The following is a 19,674-nucleotide window of genomic DNA, read 5'->3' as shown; positions in this document are numbered from 1 at the left end:
TGCAGTGCTATGCCATTTGAGGCTGATTAGTGAAGGATGGAAATTCATTTCCGTTGATGTATGGAAACAGAAGAACAGTCAAAATACCTGAAGTGCAGGCTGAGGTTTTATAGAGAGGCTATAGATTTTTTTCCCCTGCTTCCTTTTTTAGTTGATCTCAGAGCAAGATTTCAAGCTAAGAAAGTGACAGAAAGCAGTCACATATTTTGTGGGAAGTGCTCAGGAAGTGGATATACCCCATTTCTCAGTCTAGCTCTTGTCTACAATTGTCTCTGTATGCACAAAGCTCATTCCTCTGGGCATATTGCCCTACATCCCAAATGTTAATCTTCAGCCTAGATATAGTGGCCCCCATGCTCTAGGAGTTCGTGCTGGTCAACATATTCAGTGTGCCTCCACTCTCTGCTTGGAGAAGAGTGGAAGTTTGGCAGGGGATTATGAGCACAGCAATGAGAGGGATCAGAGGGGAATCAGTGTGAAGGAAAGATCACGGAGCAGACTGAGAAGGAAGACGTGACCCAAACATGGCCAAAATGAAGGCTAACACTGTGCTTTGGAATTTCAGTCTGTGACATTAGGGGACAGTGGACTCCACCTCAGGAGACAACATCCAAAGCATGCTGCTTAGATACACAGGACAGTCCCTGGTGGCAAACTACATGATCAAGAGACAAGGAAAGCAGGAGCAAATGACCTCATGGCATATCACCCAGTATCCCCTAGATAAAACAAGGGGTCATGAATTAAACTCTTTGCCTAATTCTGTGATCCACTCTAGCAGTGAAGGGTTTTGTTCTCTTCTTATACATTGTCCACGGAAGTGCATGCATTTACCACTGAAAGTATCAGATCTCAGTAGCACTCTACCTCAGTGAGAGTAATCCTCAGTTCTGCTTTGGGTCCTCAGATGCCTTTATTCAAATTCTGTTTGTCAGACTAAGCAGTGTCAGTCACAGTGCTTTGCTGGTCGTGATCCTCTCCAGCACTGCAGCCACTATCCTGGTGGCATAAGTGGGAGGTTGCCAGTTGTAGGCCATCCCAAGAGAGGGCTGAGGATGGGGGAGCTCAGTCCTGACCTCCGTCACTGTAGCTTGGATAGGCTGATATTGAGTATATCTCACTTATCTGCATGACTAAGGATTTGGGGAAAGGCCATAGAGGGGTATCTTCAGTTTGTATGCATGGCACACATAGGAGATAGCTGAACGGAGTTAGCTCTGTTACTGGAGGATTCATATTTGCATGAAAGTGGAGCTGTCTCCAGGTATTGTTCCCAGTTTCTCAGTGAGACGCATTAGCCCTGTCTAGCTGTACTACTGACGTGGCTCTGTTGTGCCTGAGATCCCATCTAGCTTGTCCAGCGTGGGTGTCTCTGTAGCGCCCTGGGATGTGTGGTGTAGACATGCCCTCTTCTGCAAGTGAGGGTGGAGGCCAGGCTGTGAAGAGAAGGTTTCCAAGCATTTCTCTGATGCTCATAATAACTCTAGAAACCTTTACGGTTCTGGGAGCAAAAGTGCACAATTATCTTAAATGACTATAAGGCATGCACACAAGATGAACAACCACTTTGAATGTGAATATTGATGGTAGTGATGCTGGGAGCAGTCCTCGACAGAGAGCTCAGTGTTTCAGTCAAAGCAAAGGAAAGAAGGGAGAAGGGAAACTCCATTTGTTATTTAGGGGAACTAAATGAAATCCCAGTCCGCTAACTCCCTGCCACTTGGACTGCACTACAGACAGCTTTAGAAACATATAGAGCATTGGAATAAACTGCAGTTTTAATATTCTAAGTGCTATTTTCAACTGCCTTTAAAGGGCTGGAGGAAATCTGACTTTCTGGGAGGCATCCAGGTCTAATAGCAAAAGCAAGCAACTATAAGTTGTGAGACGTGTGTGCTGTTCCCATCCTCTCACCATCCCAGGTGCTCTGGGATCCTGGCCCAAACGTTTCTCCTTCTCTCACTCCATTTTCCCACCTGTGCAGTGGAGATAATGGTACATCCCAGCTCTGTAACACATGCTGAGATTAAGGGGTGAAGGGTACTGTATAATTGCAAAGTATCATTATTCACCTGTGATCTTGTAGGATGAAAGGCGCTCTATAAAACACAGAGAATGAACTATTATTATATCAGTTTCCAGCTTTCTATCACAGGAATTCCTCCTCCTTCCTTTCCAGCAGCCTCGCTGCAAAGGAGGCTTCATTTGCTGATGGTCCTTTGCAGTGAGAGGCCCGGCTGAGGCTGAAGCAGCAGGGTTGTGCCCGTGCCCAGCTGCCTGTGCTTCCTGGGCTTGTGCCCGTGCCTGCGTAGCCTGCAGTGAGCCACCTCCCGCCACCTCTGACCCGCTTTTCTTGTCTGCTTTACAGGAACATGTGCTGACAGGGTACCTTGCATGGAGAACGGGAGCAGAGCAAACCACGTCACATCACCAACTGACACCAGCGGGGCCGCTCACCACCCCCTCCAGCTCAAAGTCCAGCAAATCAAGCCGCTTCCTGCCATGAAGTCCCTCCGAGGAAGCCTCAGTCCCACGGGTGCCTTTGACCCAGAAGACAGCACAGCACGGACCCCCGCAGCGTGCTCAGCATTCCTGCCACCACCCCCTCTTCTCCTCCAAGGAACGCTTTTTCCTCTTGGTTTCTTGCTGGGGGGGATTTTTCACCCTGGTTTCAAAAACCACATGGACCAACATAGGTACTTTTCCCTCTCTGACTTCGAAGTTCAGATATTTGAGACTGGACAATGATATGGATTTTTTTGTTTGTTTGTTTTGAAAAACTGCTGTGGTTTTGCTGCTACACTAAGAATCGTGATTTGCATTGTATGGTTTTGGACCTATTCAAGTTTTGATGGGGGAAAGGGGTAATACTGGAGTAGCAATGCTTCAGAGTCATCTCTGTCCTACCCATGATGCACTTTTAAATGAAGAGTTAGAATATTTTATTGGCTAATATACTTTCCTTGTTATTTTTACAAAGGCCACCTTTATCCTTTCTAATGCCATATTTTCAGTGTTACACTTTTATGGCTTTTAATTTTTGATTTGACAGATGTAAGAAGCAGCATGAATAGTTTATACTGTGGTTTTTCAGAGACTGAATGCCAAGAGAACTCAGTAAATGTTTATTCTTCTCAGCTTTCTCTTTAAATTCCCCTAAATAGCGCCCCATTTGGGAACAGAGCAAGAGTGTTGAACTAAAGACCAAAATTCCCTCAAGGTGTAAAATAATCTGAGGGGAATATTTGCTGGGCGTCACGAAAGACTTGGATGAAATTTCAACCCTGATGGTTTTCAGTGATCCAGGAAGGCAGTGAGACAATCTCTCCATATGCATAGCCCTTTCATGATAATTAGAATGGTATGGACAAACCAATGAAAACAAGGGTAAAGTGAGAAAGATCCCCCATGATTCTGTTTCACTGTTTGCTTTCTCCTGTCATGGTTAAGAGAAATGTGCAATTCGATCCTCAATCAGTGGGTGGAGGATAACAGGGTAGAATTTACTTGTGTGCACTTGTACAGTTGTAGCCAAGAGTCCAAAAGTACACTAGAGCATGTTATACTGGCACTGAATTGGTAAGAGAGTCGTGGAGTATCCCATTCTGACAAATACAAAGAAAAAAAAAAACACAAAAAAATCAAAAACAAAAAAATCCCCCCCAAAAATTCAGATCACCTTGTGATTCAGTGTAACTGTTAACTAACTCGAATAAAGCAATTGTTCACTCGCAAGGGTTCAGAGTACACCTTTTCTATAAGGCTGCTGCTGGGAAGTGAGGAGCAGTTTGCAGAAGCAGTGTCTCTGATAGTTTCAGTGGTGTTGGGAGCAGGGTATCACAGTCAGTTGAATCAGAGCCTTGTAGTGATGGTGCACTATGAGCACTATGTATATACTGTATTTCTATATTTTCCTTTGTACAGATTCACTTAAGTCAAGCTACTGTTTTACAGGTGCTCCTTATTTATTAGAGCTGTGAAAGCTTGGAAAACACACCGGGCGAGCAAGCTCGCTTTTTAAAAAAAAAAACAAAAAAACAAAAAAAAAACAAAAAGGGGGGGAAAATCCAACAGCTCCTGAGCCTAAGGAGAGAGTTCAAAGAGATATTGATGAAACATTGTCTAGAGAGCAAGCATATGAAGCACCCTCAGTGTGCTCTGCTTTCCTTTTGGGCTCACAACACTTTTCTCTCTCCCTGACTGGTGTCAGATTTATTAAAACAAAATAAATCTCCAAGAAAAAAAATGCACTTAAATGTGCTGTTGTTTTATTTTATTTTTTCCTTTTTGTGCATGCAGTTATTCATTCCTCTACCTGAGTGGTCACGGATCAAACAAAAGTCAGTTTGGAGTCTCGGAAAAGTATGCGCAAGTGTTCTTGGAGGCTGAATCTCTGTTCCTTACGTTTTCTCTCCTTTCTGATCATCTCTCAGCTCCTGCAGTGTTCAAGGTCTGGGGAAGACAACCCACAAATGGTGGAGCAGCGTTAGGCCCTGGTCTTAGAGGGGAGCTCCGTTTGCACTGGCTGGAGCTTCATTCATTTCAAGGGGATCAGGGCAAGGGTGGTTTGCTTGTGCTGCATTTGGGGCCTGCGCATCGAGCCCGTGTGGCATGCCTTTTATAAGAATGTGGTTTTTCTATGCCTGACCTCCTCCTGAAATCAAGCCCAGGTCTTCCGAAGCATGTACCTCCTCCCGAATGCCCCCAAACTTTGTAATAGCAGTATATTCGCCAGTCCTGAGCTCTGAGCTATACCGCATGACAGCGTTTACTTCCCAGCTCTTGGCCAGCATGGCCAGTGCTGCTGAGGGAGGGTTTTGAAATGTCCAGTGAGCTCTGTAACTTTTTGACTGATTTCATTAACCGATCATGTAAGGAAAACAACAACAGCATACGCATGCCTGCTTGGAAGGGCGTATAGAGCAAAGCTTGTCTCCCTAGTAAACAGCTTGCTGCATCTCTATTTATTCATCTGAACTTGGCTGTAAAATGAAGGCCGTGTGTATTGATTTTGCTTTTGTCAGTGGTCCAGAATTGTTAGCACACATTTTCACTCTTCTGAAAAACAACAGACTCTTTAGAGAAATCTTTCTCTCTCGTGAACTGCTTTTTCCAGAAATGGAATCAGCTTGTCAAAAATCATAAGGACAGCAGAGGTAAAGAAAGAGATTTAGGCTGAAGCTGGCTTCACACATTTCAAATGATCGCAGCTTACCTTAGCTTTCCTGAAAATTTGCCTGCATTACATGCTCTTAACAACTTACCCCAAAATTTGAAATCTGAACAACTCATTTGAACAGTAGAATCAGTTCACTGTTTGCTATTTTAAAAATATCTACAGCTGCATGACTGTGGAGAAATCTCCAAGTACACATAAACCTTCAGCAAAATGTAGACCAAATGGTATGATACATTATGCAAAAGAAACCTGCTTTATTTTTTAGGCCAAATCCATCCCTTGTATAATGCCAACAAAATGAGTGTATTACACAAAGGATATAAGAAGGTCCTTTGCAATTAACAGGAACACAGCAAAGGGTTGCAGAATGGTACTCACTCACTGCTGACATTATTTATTAATTATGCACTAGGACACAGCAGTCAAGCCAAACTCTTTCCTGGAGAACATACCATCAAGGAGCCAGACAAAGAAAATCCAGATGCACTGGGACATACACTGGAAGGTCCCTGTATGCGATAGAAATCACTCCAGTAATATTGGACATGTGCAATTTTGGGATGCAGAGCGTGTCTTCATGAGCCAAGAGGCGGCTTTGCCTCAAGTCTCCAAGCACCCGGCCCAGCGTGCATCCCTTCACGCCTCCAGGGCAGAGGGAGAGGTTGCCGTGATCAAGCTGCATAGGTCCCTTCTGCTGGCACCGATTTCTTGCTGTCAGCAAGAATTTTGCCCTTGCAATAAGAGGGGGTCTGCGTGCTGCAAACACTCTGCATTAATTACCTCCTGTGTTGTCTTAGATGGTTTTGAGGGCTTTATTTTTTTCAGAAGAACTACTGCACACTTCAGTATTTGATTAGTCCAATTCCATGAATAAGAAGGTCCCATAAAACACAAGCCTTTCATGCTTTTTCCATACTAAATGATAGAAATAAATTCGCTTTGTTCAAATAAGTGCTGTGTGCCAAATTTGCAAGGATGCTTATCCATGTGAGATATCTCATTCTGAGGTCCATATTTGGACACCCAAATCAACACTCAGCCAAACACATGCATGAGGCATTTCAGTGCCATTTGGAGTGTCCATATATAGAACTGGATGCCCTAACTTCATTGCCTTTGTTTTAAAAATAGGCCTGGAATATGTAAAGGCATCATTTAATAACAACTATGACAAACATGCTGTGTTCAAACTCAGAACAAACTTGCTTATGCTAGTGCAGGTTGATTCCACTGGAATCACTCTGGATTTACTGAGGTATAACTCAGAGGAGAAATGGCCCCTTAAATTACTTTGCTTTCCTCTCTCACCCAAACCCGGCTTCATCCTTGGGATCTGTAAGTACAGGAACATTGGATTTAGGCTTTATCCACATGCACACATACACGCACACACACACACACACATCGGAGAGAGGGAAAGAGAGAACAAGAGCATGAGAAATTGAGTTCACCTGCTTCATACTGAACGTAACAATTGGCCAAGTATCTTGAAGTGGGCAGAGCAGCTTTATATATGCTTACATACATTTTACTTCTCATTTATGTGGCACAGGGCAAAGAAATGCAATGCCACGGTGAGCATCCCTGGAATAGTTTCCACAAAGTATAGGACACGATGGAAAAATAGACACCCAGAAGCACAACCGTGCCAGCTGAACAACGGCCCCTGGCCATTTGTTTCCCAGGAGGGTGGGAGCATGGCCCCTTGGAGGCGATGGGGAGGGAGGTCCTCTTTGCGCACAGACACTCATTATCCCGCACCCAAGGCCTGTGGGGACATAGGCTTCTGCACCACTGCAAGGAACTGACCTAGCCAGTAGGCAAAAAACAAGTAATTTAGGCCACCAACAGCCTCTTTTCTTGAAGGTGTTCCCTGGTATCTAACTCTTTATCTATTTACTGGAGCAAGCAAGTATCCCAGTCACTTCACCTGTTTCCCTCCAGGACCAAGGACCACTGATTTACTACCTCCAAGTTGCGAGTGTGGTCCTTGGAACAACACCCCGTTGACAGGCATTAATATATACGTGAAAGGTCACACTTTGGTGGGGACATGGGAACATTTAGCTGGGAATATTTAGCCCCTTAAGCCAAGTTAAGCACTACCGTCAGGAGAAGACATGTGGCTCACGACTTTGGGCACGCGGATAAAACTATACTTTCAATTTGCTATGGGGAGGAAAGCTGCTTTACAAACATAGCTCTCCGAGGATGTAAAAGACTGATAGACAGGTAGCCAGGTACATTGACAGGGATCTTCCCAAGAAATGATGTAAGCACCTAAAAGTTGCATGTCCCTACATCGAATGTCCAGGGACCTCAGTATTGTGGGAGAAGTGGCAGCCTTGCATGTGCTTCCTAAGCAGGGCTTGGCGTGGGATCCTAGCAGTCTGCACTGTGGGTGGGACGCTGCCCAAACCGAGAAGCAAAGCTCAGGTATTAGTAGCCAATAAGAAATCTGAGGACAGAAATGTGTCTCAAATTCCCCTCTCAGCATGGCTACTTTTTCTCTGAAAGACCTCACTGGACCTATTTAGTAAAAGAAAATGGTTTGAGGAAGAAGTAATGCTGTCTTCTTTTCCAGAAAGGCTTTGTGGTTAGACTTGCTTGCTGAGGGAATGAGAGACTCGGGTTCAGCTCGATTCTCCAGCTGAAGAATTCAAATCCACAGAGACTCATACAAAACAAGGTGTTGAGAGAGACTCTCATCCCTTCCCATGTCCCAGATCAGGATCGAGGAGATCTAATGACCTTCCCAACAGGCCATGTGCTATGCCCACAAGGGCAGGAGAAATACTCTCTGCTCCTCTAGTTGAAAGACATGGATCCAGCATCCACGGGGCCAGAGAAAGAGCACAGCCCTCAGGTTAGTGTTTGAGGGCACTCTCCTGGAAAAGGGAGATTTGCTCCTGCTCCCGAAATGAGCAGAGCTGCTGTAGTAAGCACTGATCTATTATAGAGCCCATCTTTGAATCAAAGGCCAGAGACAGCCTTCCCCCAGCCAGCTGAGAGCCCTAAACACAGAGTGAAGCTCACTTTGCAGTCTCATTCTTTGGCCCAGTGGTGGTTTAAATGGTTTCTGCTGCAGGTTTAATAGGGCATGCACAGATTTGATAGGAGGGATGGAGAATGTGAGCTCCCAGCCCCAGTAGGTGACAGTCCGGTCGCTCAGGAGCACTGGGAAGGCAGACCTGTATAGGTTTCATTCCCCTCGCAGAGAAGTAAAGTCAGCTTGGCTCTCTCATTTGTTATTATGGCACTAGGCTATGAAACAAAAGGGCAGATCAGGACAACTTCTAAGATGTACAGAGGAAGCACCTCTAAAAGCTTTATTTTTTGTGGACACAGTTTTCTGCATAAGCACCTCAATCCTACCCACCAATTCTCTGTTAGGCTTTGCCCCTCTCCCTTGCCCAGCAGCTTCCAGAAGACCCTTCCTTATGCTACCAGCTCTTCCTGGGCATCGTACGGGGGGCCTGGCCCCCATCAGAGGGCTGAGGGTCCTGAGAGATAACTGGGGACCTACATGCTTAGCATAGCACTGCCACCCTGCCTTTCCAGGGTGGAGGCTTGTTTCGTCCCTGTGGTCCTCCTCACCGCCGTGGGGCACTCGGTGGATCAAGGCAGGGAAGGGCAGGTGGTCACAGAGGTAGCTGGGGCCGCAGCGCCGGCAGCATGAGCTGGTCAGTATTAGAGACCTGGCTGGGTCAGGACTTGCACCAACAGGCCTGCTAGGCATCTGCTGGATTTTGCCAGACCTTTATATTATCTGCAGCCTCCTTCTGGAGCACCTCAGGAGACAGTCTTCAATTCTTGGACCCCGATGGAAGAGTTTCTACGACTTCAGTTAAATTGAAATGGGTTAATAAGCAGGAATATATTCTGGCAGAAATGAATACAACACTTGCTCCAGATACAGCAAGATCATAACTGCTTCCTCAGAGGAAACTGAGGCATGGACAAGCAAAGCAATGGACCCACACCACCTTGGGACTGCAGGGCAGGAGCAAGGACCACTGATTTACTACCTCCGAGTTGTGAGTGTGGTCCTTGGAACAACACCCCATTGACAGGCATTAATATATACATGAAAGGTCACGCTTTGGTGGGAACACGGGAGCAGCCCTCTTTTTAGCTCGCAGATATGTTTTTAAGCACAAGCATTAGCAGGCATTCACGTGCCCAAGCGCCTCTGGATGCTGGGGCAAGCTGGCTACCGCCTGCCCATGCGCGCGATGCAGCGAGATGATTTGTAGGCAGGGTCAGGTAGAGGAGCTGACACAAAAGGGTCAGAGAGGAAGGGTGCCAGGCCACAGGCTTATTGTCGGTCGACATCCAGAGAACGGGGCGGGAGTGGGGGCCATGAGCTGAATTCCTCCGTAATGCGAATTATAAAATCATTTCCTGTGTTACGGGTTAGGAAAGAGAGTGAAGGACCCAGAGATCTTCCAAACAGAAAACAGCTTTTGTTAAGGCTTTTGGCCTAAGGAGTTTGGGGGGGGTGGGTGGGAAGGGAAAGTGCTGGCACATTTTTGGCTTGAAGCCTCAGACAACATATTTTTTATTCTAGTCTTCATTTTTCAAAATAAAATCATTGCAAGGCAGCAACAAAGAGGGGGGAAGAGGATGAAATTAGGGGGAACAGTACCCAAGTACTTCCCCCTTCTTTCTGTTCCTGCCGTTAAACACACAGTGTCTCCTTTATTATATACAGTAGCTGGATTAAGCCAGCAGCCCAAAGGCTAGGAATGTAACAAGACACTTTTATATTATTGATCCTTTTTTAGGGAGATTGTTTTCATGAAAGTTTAATTCACCTTTTTTAGCTTTTTAGTCTAACTGCTACACATTTTATCCTGCTTCTTTGTGAAATGCTAAATCCATCGGTAGGTTTTAGTTTTCCTGGTGTAACTTTTCAGAAATTGTATATCTGCATAGCAACCCCACTGCAGGCAGCTTATGTCACGGTATCACATGTCAGAAAGATGAAAAGAACTCCAAATCTGAGCTGCTCCACAAACTTATGCCCCTGATTCTTGGACATATATCTTCTGTACTTAATATAAGCGTCAGGAAGGCAATTCCAAGGCCAGAGAGGTGCAAACTTTTATCTTAGAGATGACCAAAAAAAAAAAAAAAGACACGTGACCTCAGTGCAGCCTTGTGTGGACAATCAGACGAGAAACAAAGATTGTCTTTTTCCTCTCTGCCCACTCCCCCTAGCCCCCACCTTCCCATGTCCCTGTTGTCTGCTTCCAATGCAACTTGAGCCTGGATCCCAAGCCCAGTGTCCAGATTAGAGATTGTTGACTCAGGTTTAGTGGTGAAACTCGAGCCAGACCCTGTTGATGGCATAGGCTCGAAGGAGCAGGTTTACTTAAAGCCAAAAAAGAGATTACATGTCAGACGAGAGCCTGGCTTTTCTTTATCACAAACTTCCTGATCTCCCTCCATTTTAATAGTTTCAGCTCTCTCCCCCCCCAATAATGTGCCCACTTTCTATTCCTTCTATAGGGTGTCGTAAATCAGGATATTAACAAGTGTGTAGCTGGCCTTTGCCACAGGCAGAGACAATGAGCTTTCTGTGTTGTTAACCAGTGGGTAGCACTTAACATAATCAATGGAGAGCTACGTGCAGAAAGGATGAAAAATTGGGGCTTGGTCTGACCGCTTACAGGGTATTTCTCATCACCCAGGCAAGCTGCTTTTATGAGAATATGACATGCCCTGGAAGCTTGCTCTCCATTTTGCAGGAGAGTCATTAAAAGAAATCATTACATGTTTTTTTTTGTTCCTTGGCACACACGCTGCTTTTCCTTGGCTTCTGATTTCATCCATCTTTCAGGCGCTTCGTGCCTTTAGTAATTTATGTGCAAGATTTTTCCAAACCTCCAAATGTTTTTCCATTTGGCAAACTGTGTCCTGAAGCCTCCACAGAATGTAACTGTAGAGTTTTCTTGTACTTCAAAACATGAGCCCTGTTAGCACAAAGATGCATCTAATACTTGTAATCCTGTACCTAAAAGCTATAAATTCATATAACATAATCACAGGCATCATTCCTTCTTGAGAGTCTTTACCAGCCTTGTCACTATAACCCCTTACTTTATACACAAAAGAAGAAATTCTCTATGAGCATTGTTGTTTTCTTTAACTATAGTTTTTGGAAGCTTTAGGATACCATATGGAGAACTATTTTATTCTGCTGCTAGTGGCTTGCTCAATACTGGCTATAAATTTGATAATTTTCCTTGTGTCTGATAGCCATACACTATCAGTCAGACACATTAGCTCTTATAGGAAAATCCAGGAGACTCCCACAGAAAGTGATAACCTTTCCATCATGTAGAATTTAATAGAAAATTCTATCCCTGCTATAGGACTTACAATGGCTGATTAAAAAAATCGTGATTTTCACTCCCCATTAAATTCATCAGTTAGTAGACACACTTTTATAGAAATCTCCCCACCTTGCTCCTGTTCAGTTCCTGGGGTTCCTCCCAGAGGGATACACGTTTGCAGACGGCCTGGTGGGGTTTTCTGAAGGCTTCCAAGGGGATCAGGCACTCGTATGCAATTAAGGAGAACAGGCGTATATGTGCCCTTGAGGAACTCGCCCAGCCAGGCGTGTACTGACTCAAGAAACAGGTTGACGTGAGTTGTAATCTGGGCTGCTGTGGCTTTCTTCGGGAATGAAACCCAATGGGAGATTTCATTAAATGTTTTTCACAGTGTGGTCCGGTGAGTGACTTCCCCAAAATGGCAGGGTATGTGACCAAAAGAAAAGAGATCGTTCTTCCATCATTCATGCTTACAAGAAATTACCAGGTGTTGAGGAACAGAGATAGTATCTCTTCTTTATTTTATTTTTGAAATCCCTACATAATTTACAAGGTTGCATTATAAAACACTTCCATTTGCTGAATAATCCCAACTGGACTAAGTTCCTGAACAAAGAGTCTGTTTTGCCAGTGGAAATGGGTCCAGATCAGGCCTAACATATTATTTTCACTGAGTTGTGCTCCATCACTCTTTCTCGGCATGTGCTGCCTGCTTGCCCTGGAAATAAATGCTCAGTGAGAATATAGAATAACCAGTGGGGTAATTCTCTTCTACAGTTGTTCACCCAAACTACTGCATCTAACTAAATTTACATGGAAAGAACTGTGCACGTTTCATTTAAGAAAGGCCAGATTCTGCTCTTGGCTATCACAAATCCGCTGGCTTCTCCAGAATCCTTTGTGATTGACCCTACTGTAGGAGAGAGGCAGATCAAAGCAGTGGCTGGGACTTCATTTCTAAAGAAATGAGCATGAATGCTGAGGGCTCTGACAATCCAGTCCTGCCTCCATTTACATCTTTGTCAATCCAAAGTAGCTAGATCGAAAGGTCAGTGGAATTCTTCAAGCTGACACTGCTGTGATGGAGAACAGAATTAGTCTTTTATTTTACTCATTTCATTCCTCAGCCTGCCGAACTATGGTGACATTTCTCAGAGATGCACATGACATCCACATTAATAGCAGAAGACGTCACTGTGATCAGGGCTATTATTGCAAATTAATTGCTATTATATCACTTTAAAATAAACTATTCCCTGACTAAATCAAATTAAGGGTACTTTATCAGTGTAGGCGTGAGGCACATTTTCTTCTCATAATTTGCTTCCTCTTAAGTGACTCTAGATTTTTGTTTATCTTATTGGGTTGATAAAGTAACCCGCTCAATTGTCAACATGCATTAAAAAATAATATCTAGCCGTCGAGGGAGAGAATGTGTGGGAAATGCCAAGGACACTGGGATCACAAGCTTGTGCTTTGCCTAGGATATCAAGCTGCAGCATTTTACTATTTCTACAGCTCTTTTTTTACCCTGTTTTTATTTTTGACTGGCTGAATGCTTTCCCAAACTCCTCCGCACTGCATCCAGTTTGCTCTTCCAGAACCAATCGACTCGTGCAGCAGGTCATCACCCCTGCTGAAATCAGCCAACAAGCCAACCATAACCCCAGCAGATGTTGGCGGTTTATAGGCCAAATGAGAGCCCTGCAGGCCAGCGAAATACCGGCACCGCAGATGTGGAGCCTGGCCACTCGACACGAGCAACACACGGCCCCGTCCTGCCCAGCAGGGCTGGGACTTCCAGAGGAGCAGAAGGTCTGGGAGACTAATTAGCCTGCAGAGCCAACATGCCAGCCTCCACTCCATCATTTTGATGCGCGCACAGTCCTTTAATGAAACGCTGCGTGAGTGAAGTCAGACGAGGCCCCACTGTAACTTCGCCTCCAAGCCCGGCAGCCGCTGGAGCTGGTAACGTGCCCTCAGCGTGCCAGGCTGCGTGGCGGGATGCTGCCGCCCGCCCGGCTGGGCCAGGGCCGGAGCCAGGGCCGGGGGGCTCTGCTCATCGCTGCAACCCAAAGAGGTCCCGCACGCCGAATGCAAAACCCAGGGCAAGGCTGAAGCTATCAGCGCAACACAGCAGAGAAAATCTTTTGTTCTGCTTTGTTACAGATATTCCTAAATGATAAGAAGAAAGACGGGCAGCTCTCAGTAGGACAGCGGAGAGATGGCAGAGCCAATCCCCAACCTGGCTCTTTTGTTCAAAGCACATGTTATTTTTCTGCTCAAGAAGCCAAACATCGTGCTTTTTGACCCAGACAAGACGGGTAGGTTTTGTTTTTGTGGTTAACACCAGCACCAGAAATCCCTGCAGCTTCCAGGCTGCCTGGCAGTAAGGACAGCCGCCAAGGTGCCCGGGAGGTGCGGCCCACAGAAAAGCAGAGAGAAAGTCAGCGTTTTGGACATGCAGTCAGGCACAGTCAGGCCTCGAACGGGAGCACCCGTCGCTGCTGATGCAAAGTGCCTTCTCCCGAGTGCCGTTCCTGATGCCAAGGCACGCAGGGCGAAATGCCGCCTCTTGGCTTCGCCGCGCTGGGGCTGAACGGGAGAAGGGGATGGGGATGCTTCTCCGGGAATGCCGGGGGGCGCCGTCTGCAGCCCGGGGCAGCCCTCTCCCCAAACCGGACCCCAACCCGCTCCCCGCGGCCCGGGGGTGGCGGGGGGCTGGAGCCGGGAGCCCCGGGCAGCGAGCAGGAACTGACCCCTGCCCGCTCCTGCGGAACCGCCCCCTCGGCTCCGCCCGGGTCTCCGGGGCGCCGAGCCGGAGCCGCCCGCCGCGGCCCCCCGCCGCCGCCAACAAAGCGGCGGCGGCGCCGCCCGCCGCCCCCCGCGGCCCGGCCCGCTCCGCCCCGCTCCGCCCCGCTCCGCGCCGGCGCTGCGGCGCCACCTGCCGGAGCTGCGGCGGCCGCGCCGCGCCGCGGGTGCCCTCCGCGGAGCGCGGAGCAGTGGGCGGAGGCCGAGCGGGCCGCGCCGCGCCGGGCGTTAAGGCTGTCGCGGCTTCGGGCCGCCGCAAGCCGCCGCCCGCGGCCCGGCGCCGGGCGGACATGTTGCCTGGTCGCCACCAGGTGTCAGCCGCGGGCCGGGCAGGTGGCGCCCGCGCTGCCGGGCCGCGGGCGGCCGCGGGGGCCCCGGGGCGGCGGCGGAAGAGCCGAGCCGAGCCGCGGGCGGCTGCTCGTCCCGCCGGGGCGCTGCGTCCCCTCGGGCGCCGGGCTGCGGGGCGGCGGCGAGGAGAGAAGATGGCCGCCGCGGGGCCGCGGCCTGGGCGCGGGGGCGGGCAGCCGAGGGCCCTGCTCCTCGGCAGCGCTCAAGTCCTTAACGCGGGCGGGTTTCACAGGAGCTGAGTGCTCTGGTAGGAAATCGGGCCCTCAGTGTTGGCAGGGAGCAAGTCCAGGTGATGCAGGAGCGGGAAGCAATGAGCCCCTCGCCCAGGGCTGCCCCGCCAGCGCGCTCCCGCTGGCACTGGGTCCCCCGGCAGGCTCTGCCTCGCCGCGTCCCGGCCATGGCGTTGTAGCCTCCCCTTCTCCGGCCCGTCGTTCCCGCCGGGACAGCGGCACGCAGGGTCTGGCCACTCCAGCAGGCCTGGGGCTGGTGGACTTTGTTGATGCTAGCCAGCAAGTTCTTTTCAAAAATTGAGTGGCTGTGTTGTGGGCCAGCAATGCATAATACTTAAAATAAGTCTTCTTTTATTGGTAGGAGACAGGAAACAACAGAGTGATTCACTTATTCCTAAAGTATGCGCTTAACTCATGGAAATAAATTAAGAAGCTTTTTTTTTTCCCCTGCTCTGTGTAGTTATTTATGATGGCAAGTGAGAAGCCAGGTCCCACAGCAGTGTTCTTCATTCCCTAGGTAAGGAGCAGGAAACTGGTTTCTCAACTGTTCGTTATGAGCTCCAGAGATCATTTTAGATTGACGTCTACCTCTGCTGTGGGTAAACCTGGGGCTGCCCCTTGCAGGACTATGAATGGCTAACCAGTGCTTTGGGAAATACTACGTCTGCATCCAGAAATGCAGACCCTGGAAAACAGGATGCATTTTAAAGGAAACAGGCCCAAATCTGAGAGATCTTACCTGGGCAAAAAATGCTTTGCATGTGATGAAGATTTGTTAGATTAGATCTGTTAATCCCACATAACTTCAATGTGATTTCTCCACTCTTCTCCTTTTGCTTGTGCTTTGTGTTTGTGGTGCAGGAAATGAAGGCTGCTTCCCCCATTTACGGTCTGTCACAGCTAGAGAGCTGAGAGAATACTTTTGGCTAGGAAGGCCCCACTACAATTAACAGATTTCCACCAGTTTCAGTTGATACCAAATCAGACTTATCTCCAAACAATTATTATTTCAAATGTGAGTAGAAAAAAACCCTCTTATTTCCGCAGCTCTAATAAAACCACAAAGGAAACCCGGGTCTTTATGCAGTAGGTCCTATTTAATTCTTTGGGACGGTATCTTTAAAAACTGCTATAAAGTTTCTGTATATTTAACTGTACTCCTGCTTTAAATACCAATGACATTAAATTGACTTTATTGCAACTAATTAGCTTTACAATTAATTCACTTTATTAGAATTAATTAACTAAACACCAACAACCATTATCTTTGGGGGGGAAAAAAAATTAATGCATGAAATGAGATTTCCGATAGGAAAATGGAACAGTTTCATGCACCTTTTTTTCTTCAGGAATGCTTACAAAAAGTCCTGTTAGCTTCATTGCTTTCCCTACCTTTTTCTTACTAGGGAAAGAAAGGTATCTGATACTGCTCTCAGGACTACAATAGGCAAAATAATGCCATGACTTATATGCCATATACACACAAGTGCATGCATCTTTTTCTACATTTCTAGGACAGGCTCTGTTTCATCTGGATCATGCTCTTCCTCAGTAGCTGTGAAATAGCTTCAGAGTGCTGGAACAGAGCAGAGCTAATGAATTGCCTGTTAATGCACCATCCATGTCTATGACAGTTAGTAAAGGCCTAGGTGACAGGATAATTTTTAATAGGATGAATGATATGTCAGAATACTAATAGGGCACTAAAAGGAGTGGTTTCCAGGGGAGTCACCTCATTGCTCAAGTAAGTGGGGAGACTTTTCCCTCGGGCCCTTTCCTCAGAACTCCCAAGAAGTGTCACATATAATGATCCAAATCCCACAGCCTCTTCTGAACTATTGCTTAATTGGGTAAGGTGCTTCAGAGCAGAAATGAGTCAATCCTACAAGCTACTGAGCTCCCCAAACTTCACTGAGTTTAACTTAACGCCTAAAGAGCTCAGTTAGACTTGAGGGTATTCTGATTAATGGTTAATTATTTATATTACCTAAATAGCCTCTACCAATGGCTAAGCCCGTCAGGGTCAGAGACTGTAGAAACAGTGCAGAAAGGCAGTCCCAGATCCAAAAAGCTCATTGTCACAGCATAAGATGCATGGCATCCCCTGCATAGAGACTGATGAGAGAATACTATGAAATAAGAAGTCCATGCTGCTCGTGAAGTGGACCTGCTTACCTGAACAGGGACTCTTGGCTCTGACTGTAAGCTAAACAAACTGCCTTACTCACATAAGCATGAGAGAAAAAATATAGGTAACAAAGACTGGTATCAAAAATGATTAGAAGCATGAGCAGGCTTCCATATAAAGGCAGATGCAGAAGAACATGACTTTGGTTTTAAAGGCTGAAGGGTCATAACAGGAAGGAAGCACAAAACAATGGCATAGAAGGGGTAGGTGAAATATCACTACTTACACCTCACAATACAGAAACAAATTAAAAATCAGTACTAGGGTGTTTTAGCATTACTTATCATTAACCTAACCATTGCCACAGGACTTTGGAGGCAGAGGAATTTTTAAAAGGATGACACATGTTTACACAGAGAAGAAAATTCAAAGTGATATTTTCCAGGGCAGAAGCCAGCTGTTAGCTGATAGTGACTGGTAAAACATCTGGATATATTCAGGGTCTTTGCATCTTCTTCTGAAGCTCCTGTTGGGTGCCAGCAACAGAGATGTTACAGGCTGAAATGGACTTTGGGCTGCTAAGCAATTCTGCTATAAGACCACTGACATGAGTAAAAGCCAGATCAATTCTATCCTTTGACTATGTAGTAATAAAACCTGAAAATACTTACACTCATTTTTTGGCATCTTGTGAGCCTTGTGCACTTATTTTTAACTCATCAGTGCAGTAAATGCAGGACATGAAAAAGAATGTTAGTGGTATAATTATTCCCTTGTGTGATAGTAAAACCATCATTACTTACCTGTTGGCCATAAATGTATCAAGGACTACTCCATTGTAAAATGATGCCTGCTATAGATCACTCATCTAATAATAAAAAAAGAAACACACTGAACCCTGAGTTTGGAAAAGTTAGTAAGTTTTACTGCAAATGTGCCTGAAATATATTGAAAAAAATGTGTCCTGGTCAGATTTCTTCCAAAGAAACCTTACAGTCTTCACTCTTGCAAGGAACCCCTCCAAAGTCAATGGATCTATTCACTCTTAAGACCTAGTAATGTGAGAGCACGTTTACTTTGCAGGAAGCAGCCTCTGACAGTCTTCTCTTACCAACTGAGGATTTTTCTACCTAACAAAGATTTATGCTCTGAAGCTAGGGTTGAAGCATGTGCATATCTGTATATTTGTATAATTACAGTATGTGTCCTTTCAGTTGTTTCATATATCTAGGTATTGTGACAGGCCTGATACCTCTATGTCAGAGAGATGTTGTAAACTGATCCTTTAAGAGCCTTTTGTACTTAAATGTAATGTTTTTCCAGGAATGTGTCATCACTAATATACCTGTTTTTAATACTAGTATGATCCTGGTCACAGGTGGGGCTGTTAAACAGTAGCCAGTTATCCTTTCACAAATGATAATTGATCTTGATTTTTTTTTAAGTTTCCCTCAACCACTGCCAGCAGCCCCAGCTGCTAGTTCCTAACCTCTTCTGGAAGCTTGTAGCCCTGACTTGGAATAGCTCTGCAAAAATTGCTTTTGCTATTTGGTTCATCCTGGGGGAGGAAGGGATTTGGAGGAGGAAGGGAGGCAGAAGGGGAAGAGGCAGCAGACTTGTGTCAAGCAGCTTCTGACACAATAGAAACTTTCTCCACCAGTGGTGGATTTGCTGTCAGAGGATCCCCTACTCGTTCTTTCCCATGCTGGAGCATCCCGCCCCCTCAATTAGGTTGGATGCCAAACCAACTGTTTTTGTGGCAGTCCTCTAGCTGTGGGGCCAGAAACCTCCATGTGAGGGGAGAGGAGGAGGAACACATAAATGATCATTGGTTTTACTGCTTTCTTCCAAATCAATGAGCAATTGCATTTACAGAGCAAAACTAACAACTGCCATCACAAGTCTGACTCAGACTCCTGACTGATAGGCACCAAAAATGTATGTATATAGATACAGAGCTATACTCTATGCCCAATACTCTGTTTATCCGGACACAAGAGTTACACAGATATATAGGCAATATATAGTACATGCACATGTTAAAATACAAGGGGAATCCTGGACTGCATCAGACTCAGTGATGTTTAGCGGCCAGAGGGCCCAAAGGACAGTATTTTCTTCTGCTCTTCCCCTCATTAGTAGAGTTGGGACTGTGTGTATTGTTCCCAGTCCTGTGGCAAGATGGTATTTTGCCAGCTACCTGCTTTCCAACAGGCCTGTTTTTACTTTGGACTCGATGGTTGCCCCGAGGCTGTGGTGTTTGTACAGATTGCTCTGTGCCTGCACAGCAGCCATTTAGTCCTGGAAAACTGGACAAAATTTCATATTCTGAAGATGGTGAGACCAGAAATTAGTGGTCATGGCCTCTCAGCCCTCTGTTTAGTTCAGGACTATACCTGCCTACTTCTGCTTTGTAATGACTCAGGTATTCAAAGGTATTTATAGCTCTTCTCTTGTGGCTTAAGCCCTACATGAGGTCAATGCAATGCAGGGTACCCCTGTGGGCATGAGATCTGTCTCCCCACTAAGCTAATCCAAAGTCACATGGCCATGACCAATCCTGAGATAATATACCCTGCCCTATGATTACCTGGCTTTTGTCTGGCTCTGAATGCAGGCAGAACAAAATCAGGTTTA

The 19,674-nt window shown here is 46.3% G+C and overlaps 1 protein-coding gene across 5 annotated transcripts in view; it reads left to right on the top strand.

Moving 5' to 3' along the window:
- Window positions 1–2,449, top strand: part of SOBP (sine oculis binding protein homolog) — a 118,849-nt gene extending 116,400 nt beyond the window's left edge. For all 5 annotated transcript variants that reach the window (XM_013948909.2, XM_067293905.1, XM_013948908.2 and 2 more), the window contains one exon: window positions 2,369–2,449. The gene's annotated coding sequence lies outside the window, so the exon portion shown is untranslated. The remainder of the gene's footprint in view (window positions 1–2,368) is intronic.
- Window positions 2,450–19,674: the final 17,225 nt, after the last annotated feature.

Source organism: Apteryx mantelli, chromosome 3, assembly GCF_036417845.1.
Source record: "Apteryx mantelli isolate bAptMan1 chromosome 3, bAptMan1.hap1, whole genome shotgun sequence".
Taxonomy (NCBI): Eukaryota; Metazoa; Chordata; class Aves; order Apterygiformes; family Apterygidae; genus Apteryx; species Apteryx mantelli.
Note: the sequence above shows the minus strand (reverse complement) of the source record. Positions and strands in the feature narration are given on the sequence as shown.